Source organism: Oreochromis aureus, linkage group 22, assembly GCF_013358895.1.
Source record: "Oreochromis aureus strain Israel breed Guangdong linkage group 22, ZZ_aureus, whole genome shotgun sequence".
Lineage (NCBI taxonomy): Eukaryota > Metazoa > Chordata > Actinopteri > Cichliformes > Cichlidae > Oreochromis > Oreochromis aureus.
In genome coordinates this window covers 38,865,055-38,884,205 of record NC_052962.1, presented here as the reverse complement: position 1 = coordinate 38,884,205, position 19,151 = coordinate 38,865,055, and the positions used below count along the sequence as shown (strand labels likewise).

The 19,151-nt window shown below is 42.1% G+C and overlaps 1 long non-coding RNA gene across 2 annotated transcripts; it reads left to right on the top strand.

Annotated features, from left to right (window-relative positions):
* Positions 1-14,050: 14,050 nt before the first annotated feature.
* On the top strand, positions 14,051-17,830 carry LOC120435788. 2 transcript variants are annotated; one of them, XR_005609912.1, is made up of 4 exons: positions 14,051-14,411; positions 16,892-17,002; positions 17,101-17,196; positions 17,304-17,830. It is a non-coding gene; the product is annotated as an uncharacterized LOC120435788 (long non-coding RNA). The 2 variants fall into 2 exon arrangements; XR_005609911.1 differs by having other exon boundaries at positions 17,101-17,830.
* The last annotated feature ends 1,321 nt before the right edge of the window (positions 17,831-19,151 follow it).

The following is a 19,151-nucleotide window of genomic DNA, read 5'->3' as shown; positions in this document are numbered from 1 at the left end:
GCGTCTCCCCCTCTGGAGCAGCACCACCCCGGACCTATAACCCTGCAATAAAAGATGTTAGTGTGTTTTGCATATTAAGTTTGCTTAAAACCCCGGCTCCGCCAGGAGCCTGCATACACACCATCATGGCCTGGAAAACAAGATCTGGAAGTAAAATCAAACTCCACACTTATAAACAATTGTATCATAAGAGTAATAGAGCACTCTTAGAAAAATAAACATTGCAACACACATGGACAATCCTGGAGGTCAGGCAGAAGTTGACAGGTTCCAGAGGTGCTATAAAAAGACCATAAAGTTAGCCATCCATAGCTGTGGACAGAAGTGACACAAGTTTCAACACAGGGAATGATTCACATGTTATCCACATCGTCAAAGTAACCTTCACATTTTCCCAACAACACAGTGTAACAGCATCACCAACTCATAACCTGTAAACACAGTTTTCCTCACACATAAACCCAGAAATCCTGTAGTAGAAAAACATCAACCAGCTGTCCTGGTATAAATCACATGAAGAACTGTAATGCTGTAGAAATGTTAGCGCTGCGCAGGTGTACACACTTTGTCACAGTTACCTCTGTGAGCAACACAAGGTAGTGAATAACACCCCTGGTAGATGCACAGACACAGAAAGTAACATTTAAAAGTTAAATCATCACGCAACCTCGATGTTGCTGTCATCTTTCTGCTCCTGTAAAAAGAAACACACATAGATTCATCTGCACCTTTGTCAGGTGGGGGTTAACTTCGCACAGTGATGTCAGTCAGTCAGTTTTATTTCTCTTCCACTCATTCATTCATTCTTTCTTTGCTGACAGTGGAAACTGTCATCGGATTTCGTTTCCACTTCTCAGCAAAATGACGTCATTTCAAAAAGAAAAAGAAGAATTTTTTAGATCGGATTATCTCGCTGAATCCTTTTTTTTTGTTTTGACAGGGACCTATTTTCTAATTGTCCCATATAAGCGGCTTTCTCCAGAGCCCATTGTAATCTTTTGGAGAAACTCACTTGCAACAATTTTCTTGACAACGTGTCGTATAGCGCTTCTGTTCTAATCGTGCAGATCTGCTCAAACAGAGATCATCAAACAAAACTTTCAGTGCACTGTGAAAGTATCAAAATAAAAAGGCCTCGTTAAGTCATGACACACACTCCTCATCTCAGGAGGGTAAATCATACCATTAGCATGGTTCATCATACCATCATACTAATTGGCAGGCTCAACTTCACAACAAAAGAAAAATCATCAGCTAGATTAATTCAAAACCAACCATCAGCCGCACAACACACAACATAAGCCTCATGTCTCATTAGCTATGAATTTTAATCCCCAGGACTGTACTTTTTACTCATTTAGGCCACAGATTTTATTTAGTTTTCCTTTTTCCCGTCATCATAAAACATGTGACATGTTGTCATGCATTTCACAAAAGAAGTTTGTTCTCATGTATTCAGAGTTGTGTATCTGGGTGCAGGATTCACTCGCACATCACAACAGGAAACTCAGTGTTTTAGAGTCTGCACTCTAACAAACTCCAACACATCCCATTCACTCGTACTAGAATTCAATCACCTTTCATTAATCTAAGAACCATCAACTAATTTGCATATCAGCTATTAACCCACTAAGTTGACAGGACAACAGAAATGCATGTTCAAAATATTATCACAAAAATAGAATTTTCCCTCATACAGTAAATTACTTGTGCTGCATCAATCAGGCAGAAAGCATCTCCCAATTTACTATATTAACAACTAAATTTATTGTCTGATCACTGGTTGTTCAAACCAGAATCCTGTTTTTTCCCACAAAATTAAACTGTTGTCCTGCAACATAGAGAGTTAACTGTCAGCATTGGATAAATTCAGCATTTGATAACAAGTGTCTGTTAAATTGACTCTATTTTAGCACTGATGAGAGATAACAAGCTGATCTTCATTGCATGTGTGTTTGTGTTATTAGGCAGGTTTAATCAATGTGTCTGGAGCTGCATCTCCAGCAGGGCATGTTCTTAAAGCTGCCTTTCCTACACACTTCTCTGCTATTATTTGATCATTTTCAACTAATGTGCTATGAGTCCACTGATTTTTTTCTTTTCATCACACGAGGTGACTTGGACAAGATGATAAACAGACTCACATGCTTAAGATGGTGTCTAATCTTCATGAGCTCTCTTGTGTTTGTGTTAGTAGGGTTAATGCATGTTCTGCTTATGTGTGTGATTTTGTATATGTTTCTTTTTGCAGTGGTTCAGATTTTTCCCACAATTTTCCCACTTAAGCAGTCAGTTTTCTTTTTTCCAGATTTGCTAACCCAAATTTTGATTTCCCACATTAAACACCAGCATTCCTCTGTGTTCTCACCTGCTCTCACTCTATCGTCCTCTCCCACTTCAACAGTCCAATAGCCGGCAGTTCTTCTTCAGCTTTGTCCTGTGTTCCACTGTCTCTTCTTGCCATTTTCTCCAAAAGCGGCAAATGTCAAACTCCAACAGTGTCCTCAGTTCTCCTCAAAAGTCCTTTTCACAAGCACAATGAAGTTGCAGCTTGTTGGAAACACAGTGTCATTCATCCAGTCAGTCAGGATGATGGTTTGCTCTTCTTCTCCACTGCTGTTTGTCCACACTGCTGCTGCTTGCTGGGACTCTTTGCTCAGGACTTTGCTGCTGTCTCTTTATCTGCCATGTTATTGCTCTTTGGAACTGCATTCTTTGTCTTCAGGGAGGAGTGAGAGCTCGCTTGTGAGGATGAGGGACACATGGCACTGTAAATAAGTTAGCCAAATACTTGGCCCGAATGTTCCCAATGATGTTAAACTATAATTTCCTTCCGACTGCTGCATATGGGAAATTGATCCGGGTCTGCTCCTCACCTCAAGTGACACACTGAGACATTTTGATCATTGTTCTCATTGCTTAACCGACACACAGAACTCTCTCTCTATTTTTTGTGAACTCTCCTTTATTAAAAGTAGAAAATGAGATTGTAGTTGTTCTTGGCTGATAAACTCAAAACCTTTTTCCCTATGTATATTTCTCATCTACAATGTAGATTTTTCTCCTTCTTACTCTCTCTCTTCTTTTTTTTTTTTTTTTACACTAGCTGGTGACCTGCAGAATCACCGCTCTCACAATGGGAGACAATTACGTTTTGTTTTCTTTTTTTTTGGATTCTTTTCAGTATTTATTTCTGCTTGGAGGGTTTCTTTTAATTTAGTCAATGCGGAGGGGCTACATTTTCCCTCCCATGTGGGACATTTAGTTTTTTTTTATTTCTCCATCTACATGCACTAATTTGTCCGGCGCCTGGACATTTTTTCTCTAACCACTGCTCGTCAGCAGTGAGTTTTGAAGCTTCGTTACCCATTTTAATCCTTTACAACTACACAACTGCGGCACCTTCTCTGGTACGAGAATCGAGAGAGGTAGTTGACACGGCCTTCTACTTTCAAGCTATTCTTGAAAGCGGTGTCACCTTTATGTGATAAAACACGACCTGTTTCTCTCTTTTCACCAGTACTTGGGTGACCAACAGTAAACAAATTAATCGAATAGTTCAGCCTCCTTATTGTGCTGTAAAATCAACTTATTCCATCATCACAAAAATAAAACAATAAATACCTTTATGCGCGCGCTGACTTTACCCACTACGGGGAGCTACCAGTCCGAGACGAGCTCTATCTTTATTTTAACCCACTACGGGGAGCTACCAGTCTCAGACGAGCTCAATCTTTATTTTAACCCACTACGGGGAGCTACCAGTCTCAGACGAGCTCAATCTTTATTTTAACCCACTACGGGGAGCTACCAGTCTCAGACGAGCTCTATCTTTATTTTAACCCACTACGGGGAGCTACCAGTCTCAGACGAGCTCTATCTTTATTTTAACCCACTACGGGGAGCTACCAGTCTCAGACGAGCTCAATCTTTATTTTAACCCACTACGGGGAGCTACCAGTCTCAGAGATTGTATTCACCACTTGTGGTTGGCTTGTTCCATATTGTTTTAGATGTCTTTGAATTGTCGCTGCAAGCAGAAACGGGCTTGGCGTAACTCCAAACACCACTCTCGTCATCCTCAGAATGCGCAGGTGATCATTCACTTCCCCTTTCGGTGCACCTGAGAACCACAGGAACCTGACTGCATCTCTGTCCCTTTCTGCAGGACGTATTTGCAGGAATGCTTGTTTTATGTCTGCCAGAAAGGCGATTTCGTGTTCCCTAAATCTAATGAGATCACTGAGCAGATCTGGATTCAAATTTGGCCCCGTAAATAAGCAGTCATTCAGCGACAGACAGCCTTCTTCATGGGACGATGCATCAAAGACCACTCTTAATTTTGTGGTTGCTTTGTCCTCTCTCAGCACTGCATGGTGAGGCATATAATACATTACAGAGTCTGTGCCGCTGTTTGGTGTCACTTCCTCGGCAATGTTCTGGTCCAAGTAGTCCTCCACCACTTGATTATACCTGCTGAAGAGTGTGACATCCTTCTTAAATCTTTTACTCAGACCTTCCAGCCGTTTTTTGGCAACTCTGTAGTTGTCTGAGAGCTCTACCTTTTCTGGCTTCCATGGCAACTCCACCTGGTAGCGTCCATCTTTAAACATAGTCGTTCTCTCAAACATCTGCAGAGCCTCATCATCTTCTGGGTTCTTCGTTTTCTCGTTTGTAATACCCAGAGACTCTATTTCCCAGAATGCTTTCAGTTGCTTGGAGAGGAGTTTCTCTTCCTGACACGGAATGAACATGCAGGTTGCCTCTGTAACAGTTGATGCAGAGACTGGCCCCTGAACAGACCATCCAAAGGTGCTCTCCAGTGCCACCAATGTTTCTGTCAGTCTCTCCACCCTTCCTGTCACGATCTGCCAATAGTAGTCAGCTCCTATGAGGACAGCAAGCTCTGGTTCCTCATTGGATCCTGGGAAGTCAGCCAGTTGTAGTCCTCTTTTCTTAAGCTCATGCTGGATCTGTTCACCAGGGACCTTCATTATTGCCGAGCACACTTGTGGGGTCTCCACAGCTTCTTTTACAATACTCTGGCTAGGATCCCAGATATTTTGTAGCATAACCTTCACTACGCCGCGCTGTGATCTTGTGGGAAAAGAGGATCCAAATGTGTGTAGTGTCAATGTCTCTTGCCTTATTACTGGTAAATTTAGGCTCTTCACCAACGTTTCATGTATGAAGCTTCTTTGGCTGCCTCCATCTAATAAGCAACGAGCTACCCTTCTGCCTGACGGGCCTTCAATCCACACCTTTGCAGTCTGTAGCAACACAGTGTTCTGTTCACCTGGTTTTACTCTTACTGAATGAGGGAGCACGGAGGAGACCACTGCTTCTTCTGGTTGGGATGGGGCCTGTACATCCACCTTTTCACCACCGCACACAGCAACGTGATGTCTCCGTCCACATTTCTCACAGGACACATTCTTGATCTTACAGAATCTCGCAATGTGTTTCTGTCCCAAACACACAAAACATCTCCCCATTCTCTTTAACTTGTCCTTTCTTTGAAGCGTGTCATTATTTGGGCAGTTTTCTGATTTGTGATCGTCACACTCACAGAATATACAGGTGTTTTGTTTCTGGCTGGCTGTGTACAGGGCAGCAGTAGATTGTATCCTAGGGCTTTTAAACCTCACATCACTGAACGGTGGCTTGTACAGTTTATTTTCAGTTTTCTGTGGGTTGTACGACCTTGTCATTTGCAGCGCTCTTTCCCTGCTCTGAACCTCCTTCTGTAGGAATGTGACCATTTCCGACACTTTCCACTCTTCATCTCCATTTCTCTGACGGCTGTATTCAAGAGCTATATCATCCGGAATCATCTTTAGCAATATTGGGCATAACAAGCTTCCGTAGCTTTCTGACACTACACCCAATGACTCCAAACTTCTGATCTGAATTTCACATTCATCATACAGCTGCCTCAAAGCATGCACATCAGAGGATTTTTTAACAGGAGTGAGGTTCAGCAGTTTTGACATGTGCGCACTAATTACTACATCCTTTCTTCCAAATCGATTTTGCAGTAAATCAATTGCATTGTCATAATTTTCATCTGTCAACATCAGTCCTGCAACTGCCTTTGCTGCTTGGCCAGTGAGATAGGTTTTCAAATATGTAAACTTCTCTCTTTTGCATAGTGCATCATTGTGGTGAATAACAGCTTCATATTGACTCCAAAACTCCTGCCACAAACTGGCATCTCCATCATATTTGTGAATGATCAGCTTAGGAAGCCTTACCGATGCTCTCTGTGCCAATGAATGAGCAGAGCTAGCGTCACTCACCCTTTAATGCGCGGCTCGTTCGCGGCAATCCTCATTTCTCTTAATTATGCGCCGTGCACAGCTCTTGGACAGGATGATGCGCTCCTTATATTCCTCTGCGCTTTCGATCTCCATTTCCAGGTCATCCAGAGCTGTTTTACGTTCTATTTCACTATCTAAGGCATACAAACTGAGCTCCTTTGCCAACAGCATTTCCAGTAACGTGCTCAGATGGTCAGTGTCCGGACCTGGTTTAGCCATTTCGGAGTCAATTTGATGTACAAGTTGTGTGGTAGCACCTCTTATCGTCCCACGTTTCCGTTTTGTTCTTTCCATTTCTCTCTGATGCTCGTCATCCACCACTCCCGCAGCTTCGGCGGCGGCTCCGCGTAAATTCTGTTCACTCATTTTTCCCGGGTTTCGGCACCAAAAAATATTGTGGCGAATCCACTTAGCCAAAAAAATGGATCAGACATCAATTGCAGAAATGATAGTCTTTATATAGGGCTTCAAAAGGGGATGTACAACAAATAAACTGCTCGACATCAGAGCAACATATAATGGCTTCCAGAAACTTTCTTTGCTAGCTAAAACCAAAGTAACTTTCGTCTACCACAAAGGATTCTGGGAAACGCAGTTTTCTAATGAAATACCTGTTAAATGCTCTGTTAAGGTTCAGATATTGAGGGGGAATCCAAAAATAACCACAGATCCAGCCTGGTGCAATTAGACGGCATTTTAATGAACACATGTGTGAGTCCGAACGCTGTGCAGATTTCAGCGTCGAACTACTGTACAATTGTCAAACTGTCATGGTCCTGGGTCGGTGACCCAGCGCTTTACTTTTATTATTATCCTTTGTCTAGTTTATTCTGATTGTGTATTTGTTCTTAGTGTTTGAGTTGTGTGTTTCTTTCATTCCTACCTGCGTCTCTCCTTTGTGCTCCCTCTGTTGGTCCCTGGTGTTAGTGTTCCCCTGTCTCGTCAGGTTAATCAGGTCCAGCTGTGTCTCCCACCTGTGTGTGATTTCCCAGTGTCCCTCTGTGTATTTATAGTGAGTGTTTCCCTCTGTTCCTCGTCGCGTCGTCTGTATTCATCCTCTGTGTCACCCTGCGTTCTCTTCGTGCTCTCCCTGCTGTCCTCCTCTCGTGTTTCTGGTTTGCCGTTCTATAGCTTAGTTTTCCCAGTTCAGTTTATCCTTAGTTCTGTTGTGCCTTCCCCACCTTGTGTTCTGCCTCCTGTAAATAAATCTCCCTGCATCTCTAGTAAGTGTTGCATCTGAGTCCTCCTTTCCTCTCATCACACGGCCGCTGCCCCGAGTCGTGACACAAACAAAGGCTTTATAGGGTTGGCAGTCTTCCTGTTACCAGGCAGACTCAAACAAAGCATACGTCAACTCAAAACCACAAACGTTAAGTTAACTTTGAACACAGTTTTAAACAGAACATCATCTTCTCGTCGAAGGCAGGTGCTTCCTCTCAGCTCATCTTCGCTGTCGCTTATCTCTGGGACATCTGGTGTACTTCCTGGAACAGACTAACACGTACGCCTCGACTTTGCAGCCATAAGCAAAACATAATTAAACTTTTACCTACTCAAAGGAGTCTATCTAATATGTGTGTGCATGCACGTGCGGGGGCGCTTGCGTGCTGTGTACTGCGTACGTGTCATGACCTCTCTAACTATATGTGTCTGTATGTGTGTGTATGGGTGTCTCGCCCTTAAATGCTCTCTCATCTCACCCGTTGCACTTCTGACCTGTCCCCAGAACAAAGGCTCATCCTTACATGTAATACCCTAACTGGAACTATATATGTAATATGTTGAGTAAATGTTTAATCAAGAGCCTCTACTAAAAGCTTAATACAGTTTCATAACCTACTCGCAGTACTTGCACTCAGAGTCTGCTTTCAGTTTCACTTCTGCAAAAGCATGTAACTTCAAAAACATGTACTTCCTGTCTTACTTTGGCACAGAGTTACTCTACGTGGGGCCTTTTCTTTCACCATGCCGTCTGCATACAAACAATTAAGATCATAAATTCAACTCAACAGTTTAACGTGGTTCTTGCTGGACCTGTAATAAAGACTAATATAACACCAATATATTTGAACATCTGAATGCATCTGGATGCAACATCACTATTAATAATCAAATGGTAATGATGATTATAATAGCAGCAAATAATAGCAGTAAAATATTTCTCCTCCTGACACTCCCTTTTAGCAGAAAATGAAATCTATAATTAACAGCTCTCACTAAACATGTGGCTAACACTTAAATCACTTACAAAATAACCAAAATGCTGTTATCAAACAATAAACTGCAATAAAGTTACAACAACGTTAGTGGCTAATCACCAGCAGCTAAAGCTGAGGACACACTGGAAAGGATTCACTCGTCACGTATCACTTTGAAGATCACAGCTGGCTCCAGTTTTATGTAACCTAATGTATTTAATACTAAATCATATGTCAGGCTTGATGTGCGCTCATAGGTAGTCCTTCTATCTCTGTCTCTACCTGGAAGTACAGAAAGATTTATCTTCAATTCCCCACTTCCCATCGTTGCTGCTGATTTTGAACATTATGGAAACTCACCATGACTTCCAAATCACTGAATTCAGGTATTCCAATCACTTCCATGGCCACAGGTGTATAAAATCAAGCAGACTCTACTTCTACAAACATTTGTGAAAGAATCCATTCCAATTTTATTTATAAAGCACTTTAAAACAGCCAGAACAGGAACAAAGTGCTGTACAGTAAATAAATTAAGAGTAATAGAACAAAACAATTTTTTAGGGGGCCTAGAGCTGAGCCCTGTGGGACACCCCACAAGAGAATAGCGGAGGACGACACATGGTCACAGAGACGGACACAAAAAGTTCACAGAGTCAAGTTCTTCTCTTTTGAGGCTCTATTTTTCACCAGAGCCACAGTATCCAGAGTCGTACGTAGTGAAGAGTCAAAGTTATTAACAAGATAATCGACCTCTGTTGGAGTACCGTTCAGATAGCTGCTCTGCTCTATGAGCATTGAAGATGATAACAGTGGGTGGATTATATTCTTAAACTTAATTACAGCACTTTCACAAAGACATCTACTGTGATAAAATTTGCTCTCCACTAGGGATGGGTACCAGTATCCGGTACCATTATGGCACCGGTTCTGACATAAACAGTAGTAACCAGACCAAAAAGCAGCGCACATTTCGGTGCTTTTTTTTTCCCTGAGCTGTGATACACTTTAGATTCTAGCCGATCATTTTATGTTTCCGAGGATAGTAGGCGGGCCCAGGTACGTACGTTCTTTTAGAGCAGAGCTACAGATTAAAAATGCCCAAGGCGAAGCGGTCAAAAGTCTGGCTGTACTTCACAGCAAAAGATGCAAACTCAGCAGCCTGCAACAAGTGCTTTAAGCTGATACTGTGATACTGTCAAAGGAGGTAACACCTCAAATCTGATGAAACACCTGGCGACGCATAGCGGGGGGTTTTTAAAGGCGAGAAATGCACCGTACCTACTGCGGGTGTGGTGCCTGTAATGGACCCGGAGTTAGCAACGTCCCCCAAGAACCCGAAGAGGAGAGTCCTGGCCCCTAGCCCTGCCAGTGTAGCAGAAATGATGACGGATGATGATGGCAGCAGCAGCCGTTCTCCTCTGCGTGAGTAGCTTCATGTTGTTCGTGTGTAATTAACGTTGAGTACGCTAACCACATTATTACATTAATGCATGTAAGGTGAACTAGCAAACACCGTCGTAGTTACATGCGGCTGTCTTCTTGTTTGATGGCAGAGACTCCCTTCACCCTGGCCAAAAAGGCTAAAATGACCAAAGAAAAATTGGAAAACCGTTAAACATGAGAGGTTTTTGTACAAAGTTTGTGTTTTTTCCATTGTTTAAGCACTGCTTCCAGCCAAGAGTGATACCATATATGCCCTATAGCTGCAGAAAAGGCTAACATTGTTATCTTGTTACAAAAGAAACAGCTGAACATGAGAGGTTTTTGGACAAAGTTTGTGTTCTCCATTCTTTAAGCACCGGTTGTCATGATTCGGCTGTGTGCAGGCAGGAGAAGGACCCAAACGCAAAACTCACCGAGACAAAAGTGAACTCAAAACACTGCTTTATTGCAGGCTAGCACGAAAAATATAACAAAACTAAACTGGGACATGGATAACACACAGGGAAACACAGCCATGAGGGAGACTACGACACTGACAAAGAGAAACACAGGACTTAAATACACAGAGGGATAACGAGGGAATGAGACACAGAAGGAGAGCACAGCTGGGAGTAATCAGGCTGGACGAGACAAGGGAAGTAAAACTAGAAACACTGACATGAGACACAGACCTTCAAAGTAAAACAGGAAACACACTGACTGAACTCTAGACATGTAACTTAACAGCAACTGGAGAGACAGAACATAAGAACCTGAAACATGGTACAGAAAGGCACAGTAGGCAACATGGAACACACAGGGAAGCCATATGACAGAACTTAAGAACTAAACTTTTGATAACCATAATTGAAACCTAGGGAATAACAAAGACAGTACAACAAAGGACTCAAAACATAAACCATAATATACAAACACAAGATCTCTTCAAAATAAAATAGGAAACCTAATGAGACGCAGACGCAACCAGAACTTGACAACGTAAGACACAGACATGAAACACATGAAGAGCAGGGGAGACAGGGGTTGGAAGACACAAGGGGAATCTAATAACAAAGAACTAGAAAAACTCATGAGCTTAATCATATAAACATCCAAATAAACTAAACTCAAAACACTGGGTCATAAGACCCAGGACCGTGACACCGGTTTGAGCACCGTTGAAACACCGGCACCATTTCAAAAGTACCGGTTTGGTACTGGTATCGGATAAAACCTAAACGATACCCATCCCTACTCTCCACTGCTGTGTAATCAATTATTGTAAATGTAAATGTTATCAGGAAATGATCACAAAGAACAGGGCCTGCACCTCCTGCTGACAACAGGAGGTGTGTCACTCCTGTTTCCCACCTGGAGACAGTGTTTACACTGTACTCTGCCCTCGCACTTAACTAGGCAGATAGATAACCATCACTTACAGACTGTAAGTAGAGGCAGCACAGGCAGCCACAGGAGTCAATAAATGTTCTTCTCCCATTAGATGGGAAGCAGCAAGAGGTGCCACTTCTGGTAGGATGTCAAAATAAAATGGACAGTGTTAAAACACCTGAGAAACAAATGAAGATTGTATGAACCTATATAACACCACATAATATATGGGGCGACTCTTAAAGAGCCAAAACACACCTTGGTCTGCCTTTGGTGGCTTTTTGGCACCTGTGACACTCACAGCTGCCCTCACTGAAGCACAAAACAAAATAACGACTACACAACACACTAACTACCAGTGATGGGAGTAATGGCATTACAAGTAACAGCGTTACTAACAGCGTTACTTTTTTCAGTAATGAGTAATCTAATTACTATTTCTATCGTTACAACGCCGTTACCGTTACTAACAGAGCTGGACTGGGACAAAAATCGGCCCAGGCATTTTGACTAGAGACCACCAGGTATTACAGGAAAAGCCAGAAAAATCATAAAGCCTTTGAATGAAAACAGACGCTGTGACAGTGATGTACAGTCTTGTTGGTATATGTATGATCTCTATACATGTTACATCAGGTAAAAACTTTGGTTGTAAGATTCAGATAATTATTTATTAAAAGCGAGACATTTTAAATGAGAATAAGTAAGAAAAGTATTTCTTTGTCCCCCCCTTTCCCTGTTAATGCCCTACCTGGCCCCCTGGCAACACTTTGCTAGACCCGCCCCTGCACAGTTACCAGCTGTCAGCTACACAGAAAAGGATCCTGGTGTTATTTGTCTCTCAGAAACAGTTCATAACTTCCCTTCAACTCATTCATGTCACCTAAAAGGTAAACCTGTTTCTCCATCACCTGTTCAGCAAACATCAGCTGATCAAGATTAAATGTCCTGCTGTTGTTTAGCACGACATCCGCTGGTTTCCTCTTTCTGGCGCAAAGTGGGTGATAAACAAACAAGAGAGAAAAGCCGATCAGCTGATCATTGATCAGTTTCATGATTGAAGTACAGGGAGTGCAGAATTATTAGGCAAATGAGTATTTTGTCCACATCATCCTCTTCATGCATGTTGTCTTACTCCAAGCTGTATAGGCTCGAAAGCCTACTACCAATTAAGCATATTAGGTGATGTGCATCTCTGTAATGAGAAGGGGTGTGGTCTAATGACATCAACACCCTATATCAGGTGTGCATAATTATTAGGCAACTTCCTTTCCTTTGGCAAAATGGGTCAAAAGAAGGACTTGACAGGCTCAGAAAAGTCAAAAATAGTGAGATATCTTGCAGAGGGATGCAGCAGTCTTAAAATTGCAAAGCTTCTGAAGCGTGATCATCGAACAATCAAGCGTTTCATTCAAAATAGTCAACAGGGTCGCAAGAAGCGTGTGGAAAAACCAAGGCGCAAAATAACTGCCCATGAACTGAGAAAAGTCAGGCGTGCAGCTGCCAAGATGCCACTTGCCACCAGTTTGGCCATATTTCAGAGCTGCAACATCACTGGAGTGCCCAAAAGCACAAGGTGTGCAATACTCAGAGACATGGCCAAGGTAAGAAAGGCTGAAAGACGACCACCACTGAACAAGACACACAAGCTGAAACGTCAAGACTGGGCCAAGAAATATCTCAAGACTGATTTTTCTAAGGTTTTATGGACTGATGAAATGAGAGTGAGTCTTGATGGGCCAGATGGATGGGCCCGTGGCTGGATTGGTAAAGGGCAGAGAGCTCCAGTCCCACTCAGACGCCAGCAAGGTGGAGGTGGAGTACTGGTTTGGGCTGGTATCATCAAAGATGAGCTTGTGGGGCCTTTTCGGGTTGAGGATGGAGTCGAGCTCAACTCCCAGTCCTACTGCCAGTTTCTGGAAGACACCTTCTTCAAGCAGTGGTACAGGAAGAAGTCTGCATCCTTCAAGAAAAACATGATTTTCATGCAGGACAATGCTCCATCACACGCGTCCAAGTACTCCACAGCGTGGCTGGCAAGAAAGGGTATAAAAGAAGAAAAACTAATGACATGGCCTCCTTGTTCACCTGATCTGAACCCCATTGAGAACCTGTGGTCCATCATCAAATGTGAGATTTACAAGGAGGGAAAACAGTACACCTCTCTGAACAGTGTCTGGGAGGCTGTGGTTGCTGCTGCACGCAATGTTGATGGTGAACAGATCAAAACACTGACAGGATCCATGGATGGCAGGCTTTTGAGTGTCCTTGCAAAGAAAGGTGGCTATATTGGTCGCTGATTTGTTTTTGTTTTGTTTTTGAATGTCAGAAATGTATATTTGTGAATGTGGAGATGTTATATTGGTTTCACTGGTAAAATTAATAATTGAAATGGGTATATATTTGTTTTTGTTAAGTTGCCTAATAATTCTGCACAGTAATAGTCACCTGCACACACAGATATCCCCTAAAATAGCTAAAACTAAAACAAACTAAAACTACTTCCAAAAACATTCAGCTTTGATATTAATGAGTTTTTTGGGTTCATTGAGAACATGGTTGTTGTTCAATAATAAGATTATTCCTCAAAAATACAACTTGCCTAATAATTCTGCGCTCCCTGTATTATAATAATCAACATTGTCTTCATGATCTGGTCTTTGTGTGAAACATGGCTGATACACATTCGTCTGTTTCTGAGTCAGATCAGAACGTTTCTCTGTCCATCAGAGTCTCTGTTCTCACATGTGTAAAAGTCACCTGAAGACAAACATGTGACAAAGTCTCCTGTAAACATCAGAACTACTAGAATGAACTTGTTCAGCTCATCATCAGGTCGGCTGCAGGTGGAATGTCTTTCTGACAATAAACCAAAAAATTAAAATTGAAAAATGGGAAACAAATTATGATTAAAACATATTTAATAATTAAATTAACAAATGATTTTCTCTCCATTTTTCCTTCACAGAAATAAAAACCCAGCAGAAGCTTCCAGCTGTGAAAAGAAGCCGTTTCAGAGCTCTTGAAGTGAAGCTGGTGGTTCTGTATCTGCTGATTCTGGCTGGAATCACAACACGCTGTGAGGAGTTTTATTATCATGCTCATGATACACTCCCATGTTAAAATGAGCAGCTTTGCTGCATTAAAAACATGTTTGCATTCAGGACTAAATGAGTTTTGGTCTCTAAGGATAGTTTCCCTCTTCATAAAAACTGCACGGTGGCATTTTAAATTCTCTGATCAATAATATGAGCTGCTGTGTGGTACAGCCTGACCAACAAGTTGGTTTTGCTGACTGAGCTTCTAGTATTTCATGAGTCTGTTACTTAGCACTGATTAGCAGGTGTGTGTCTGTGTGCATGATTCCTGGCTCATATCTTGTGTGTGTTGTGGAGGTGGAGTGAATGTTCTTGTTGTTCCTTCAAACTCTTCACTCAACACTTCTGTGATTATATCAACAAAGCAGACAGGCAGCAGCATCTGCTGCAGACTGATGCAGGTGCAGTCACACTACGTTAGATGTTACAGGCCTTTGATGGGGTCTGTTTTTGTAACAGAAAAGCAGAGACAGGAGACATGAGTTGCGTTCGGTCTGCAGGCTCTTCCTCGTCTGAGGCACAGAACGGCCTATCGCACTCAGTGCTATCTCCCCCTTGTGGCAATGCCACGCAATTACATTCTCCATAACTCTAAATGAAAGTGCATAAAATCAGGTCTTTTACATCACAAAACAGTTTACAAAAAAATTACAATTGTGACCATACCTGTGTTGGCGTGACATAGACAGTGGCTGTCTATCATTGTGCCGGTCAGTTAGTTCACTTGGTGTATTAAACAGCTAGCTAACAAGCTAATGTTAGTTACATTCATTTGATGGGAAAATGAAAAACTTGATTTAAAATTATTTAAACATTTTAAAACTTCTGGATTTTTTTTTCATTTCTAATCTACCTAATCAGATATTTTGGTGAGCGTTATAAAAAGAGCAGCTGCAGGACGAGATGGAAGGTATTAATTTCAACACTTCACTGAGTTCTTTTGATTCCTCAGATGAATCCGACAGAAGACAAAACACTGCTCAGTAGGCCACTTTATTACTTCTAGAAGGGAGATGCGCCCTGCACGACGCGCTGCCAGCTGATCTCAAAATGGTGGTGTACCCCTGACAGTTTTATTACAGAAGCTCTCTCATTCTAGTCTAAACAACAGCATTCCAGTAACTCTCCACAGAAAATGGTTCCCTCTTATTTTCCCAGGCAAGCATGAGCAAGAGTCTGCAGCTCTCTACCCCCAAGGACACATGGTCTCATGCCTTTATTTTTCAGGGCTGTGTCCACTTAATAGTACACTATATAACTTTATAACACTTATTAATAAAAGCATAGCATTACTGTGGCACTGAAAAATTATTTATTTTTCTAACAAAGGTAAGAAACTATTAAAAACTGTCAAAGTTGGAGATGGATTTGAAAGGAAACTGATTTTACATTTTAAATCAGGTTCTTGTGTTAAGATAAAATGATAAAAAGAATCAAACCTAATTACAGCAGCTGACCTCCCAAACTGACATAAACAGGAGAAACTGTTCACAGTCAAAGCTCAGCCCTACAAACTCCTTCAGAGTGAAACAGGAAACACACAGTGAGAGCTGCACAGGTGTGGCAGGTAAGAACAAGGAAAAGCTGAATGAGTCCTCTGCAGACGGCGGCCATCTTGGCTCTTTATGTAATCATTAGGCTGCATGTTGGTGCACCAATCACAGCAGAGTATCTGCACATGCCCGTTATCATCCTCTCATTCAGTCACAGCTGAGGCACAGCATGCAGAGCTTTTCATGAAGGACAGAAAAACACAGCAGTTACACAAAATGACACAAATATGATGACAGTCATAACAACAGGTCAAAGTTCAGTCTGTTACTGTATCATAGACACTTATGCTGTGTGTGCTATAACAAGTTTCTAATACGTTGTTGGGTCTGTGTTTCCACAGGCCCCGCTAGTTTAGAGACTTATTCCTCATGAAGAACGGAAAACAAGACAGAAAATCTTCAACCGGTCTTTTAACTCACTAACGAGGGAAGTTTGGGTCAGAACCAGCTCTTGGAGCTCACGCTCCTCACCTGTCTCTAGCCCAAATCCTTCAAAGAGTAGCCGTCCTCGTAGCCTTTTTATTGACATGACAGTTACAGTATACATCACAGCAAAAGCACCTCCCACCGTAAACCCCCCCCAATGGTTCTAAGACAAGGCACTGTGTGTGTGTGTGTGTGTGTGTGTGTGTGTGTGTGTGTGTGTGTGTGTGTGTGTGTAGTCTCCTGCTCACCAAAAGGATCATAAAAGCAGGAAGCTTTCAACATCAAACAGAATCTTCACAAAGGATGTGCTTGTGATAAAACACTACAGCCTCCTCCCAGAACCTCGAGAGGCTGGGGGACAAAGGAAAGTCTTGATCCTGTAGTTTGAACTAAGAGTTTACAAATTTAAGAAAGTAAGAGTAAGAAGGTTATTTCTGTTCAATGTTTCACTCATCTTTATTTTTTTACATTTTATATTTCAGCTGCTTTGAACAAGTATGAATACAACAAACTTCAAATCAAACACGATGAACTTCAGACCAAATACAACAAACTGAACCACAGTTACAGTCAGCTACAGACTGAAGTTCAGGGTAAGCGAGCAAATACTGAGTATACGAGTATAAGTTCTTATATGATAGCTGTATTCTTTGAATATTTTAACTTAATTTTAATCTGTTTTTCTCTGAAGACACAAAAACCAACCTGACTCAGTTACAGAGCAGTTATGATAAACTGAGTAAAAACCACAGTCAGCTACAGGAACGATACTGGAAGATGATAGAAGGTAACAAAATTTGAATAACTGATAGAAAACATCAGTATTACACAGTGATAACCTGACTGTGTCTTTATTTTGAAGAATTTTTTTCCCCTGCACACCTGTGTACACAGAGAGCCCTATGTGGAACAGTGCATGGGGTGACTGGCGACCCTTGTAGAAAAGAGTTGATGTGAGCCACATATGGGGGGGTCACCCAGCAGCCATGGTGCTGAAGCCACAGGGAGTTGCGGCGACGTGGCCACAGTCCCTCTGTGCTCTGTGCTGTACAGTAACGTTGGAAATCAGGTTGTCTTTACTTTGGTTGATTTATGAGTCTGTTGTTCCTAAAACTTCAGTAAATGTAAGAATTCTGAAGACTCTGATGAGCTGGAATATCAGAAGGACATTTTTATATCTCTGTATATGTGAAAGTGATGTAAAGACATCAAGTGTTAATTAAATTGCTCTTTGGGAATCATATATTTTTATGCAATGAACTCAGTTGTGTATAGTTGTTTTTGTACTACAACAACAGGTCAGACCACAAGTGTGTTGTTCTTTTACAATAAACAGCAAAGATCAGAAAGTGTGTTTGGATTGACAACAACTGTGATGACACATTATAACCTGTTATTAAAGTTCTGCCCCTGCTTTGATCAAATGTGGGTTACTGCTGGTTAGTTAGTGTGACTTCATACAAACCTGTGTTACACCAGTGGAAGAAGCTTTTCCTTCATCAGTCTTCTTGTTTCTTACTATAGGGGTGAACAGCTACACTAACACTCTCTGGCTCTATGCTGCCCCCCTGTGGTGACTGTTGTAGTCAGTGTTGGTATGAAATGTTTGAAAGCTTCAGCACCACAGACAGCTACAGGCAGCATTGGATGTTTAAACATCTCTAATTAGGAAAACAGCTGAAATTTTCATCAAACTAAAGTGTGTGTTTCCTTAAACGATGTCACTTCCAAACTATTGCAAGATTTCTCTGCCTGCCCACTAACACCTGTCAGTAAGAAGATATTTACCCAGAACTAAAATGAAAACCAGAGAGCAGAAAAGTAAAAAAACAATGGTGGGGTTGGCCCGGAAGCAGAGAGGAGAAGAGGGTCAGAACGTGTGGACAGTATGAAAATGGAGGAGGTGAAAGGACTTCTCTGGAGGTCGGACGTGTTGCTAGCAGTGGAGGGGCTGCTTTGAAGATTGGCTGCAAAGGTAGAGTTTCTCTGGAGACTTGGAGGCAGACAGGAGCCCTCCTGGGGCTTGGCTGGATGACTCAAAGGACTCAGGATACTCGGAGGCCTCAGACACAGGGATACCCGGCTGGGGTACACTCACTGGGGCAGTGTGTCCACGCTCAAACTCCAACAAGTTACTGGGGATGCCCCTGGTGGAGCAGTCACTGAGCTGAAACTGGTTTCATTATGGGACCTCTCACCTCTGACAGACCTAGCAGCAGCATCAAGGATTGAAGGCTGCCTGACTCAGACTGGGCTTGGATGCTGGACGGCTCAGGTTACAGGGAGTCACACTTCCACAGCCACCTCCTCCAGCTTATCTGAGGGAACATCAAGGCGTTCCCAGACCAGCCAAGAGATCTAATTTCTACAGCGTGTTCTGGGTCTGCCCGGTGACTCTACTATAGAAGCATGAACAGGTGGAGACGGAGGCTGCAGTCTGACTGCTCATCAGTGTGGTGGATGTTTTTATGATATGTATAACTATGTAACTATATACACTATATACACTATATATCTATGTGCACTGAACATATATATTTTAATTTTCATGTAGAGTCTTAAGCACAAGACATTTTGCTTCATCGAGGTTTTTTAAGGTGGTACAGTAACAGGGCAGTTAATGCTGTTGAGAGTTCTCCTGCATAACTTACTCTCCGGTAACTAACCTTTCCTAATACACACTCAACGTCTTTCATGCATCACAACCAAAACAGTAATATTGTAACAGAGATCCACACACAC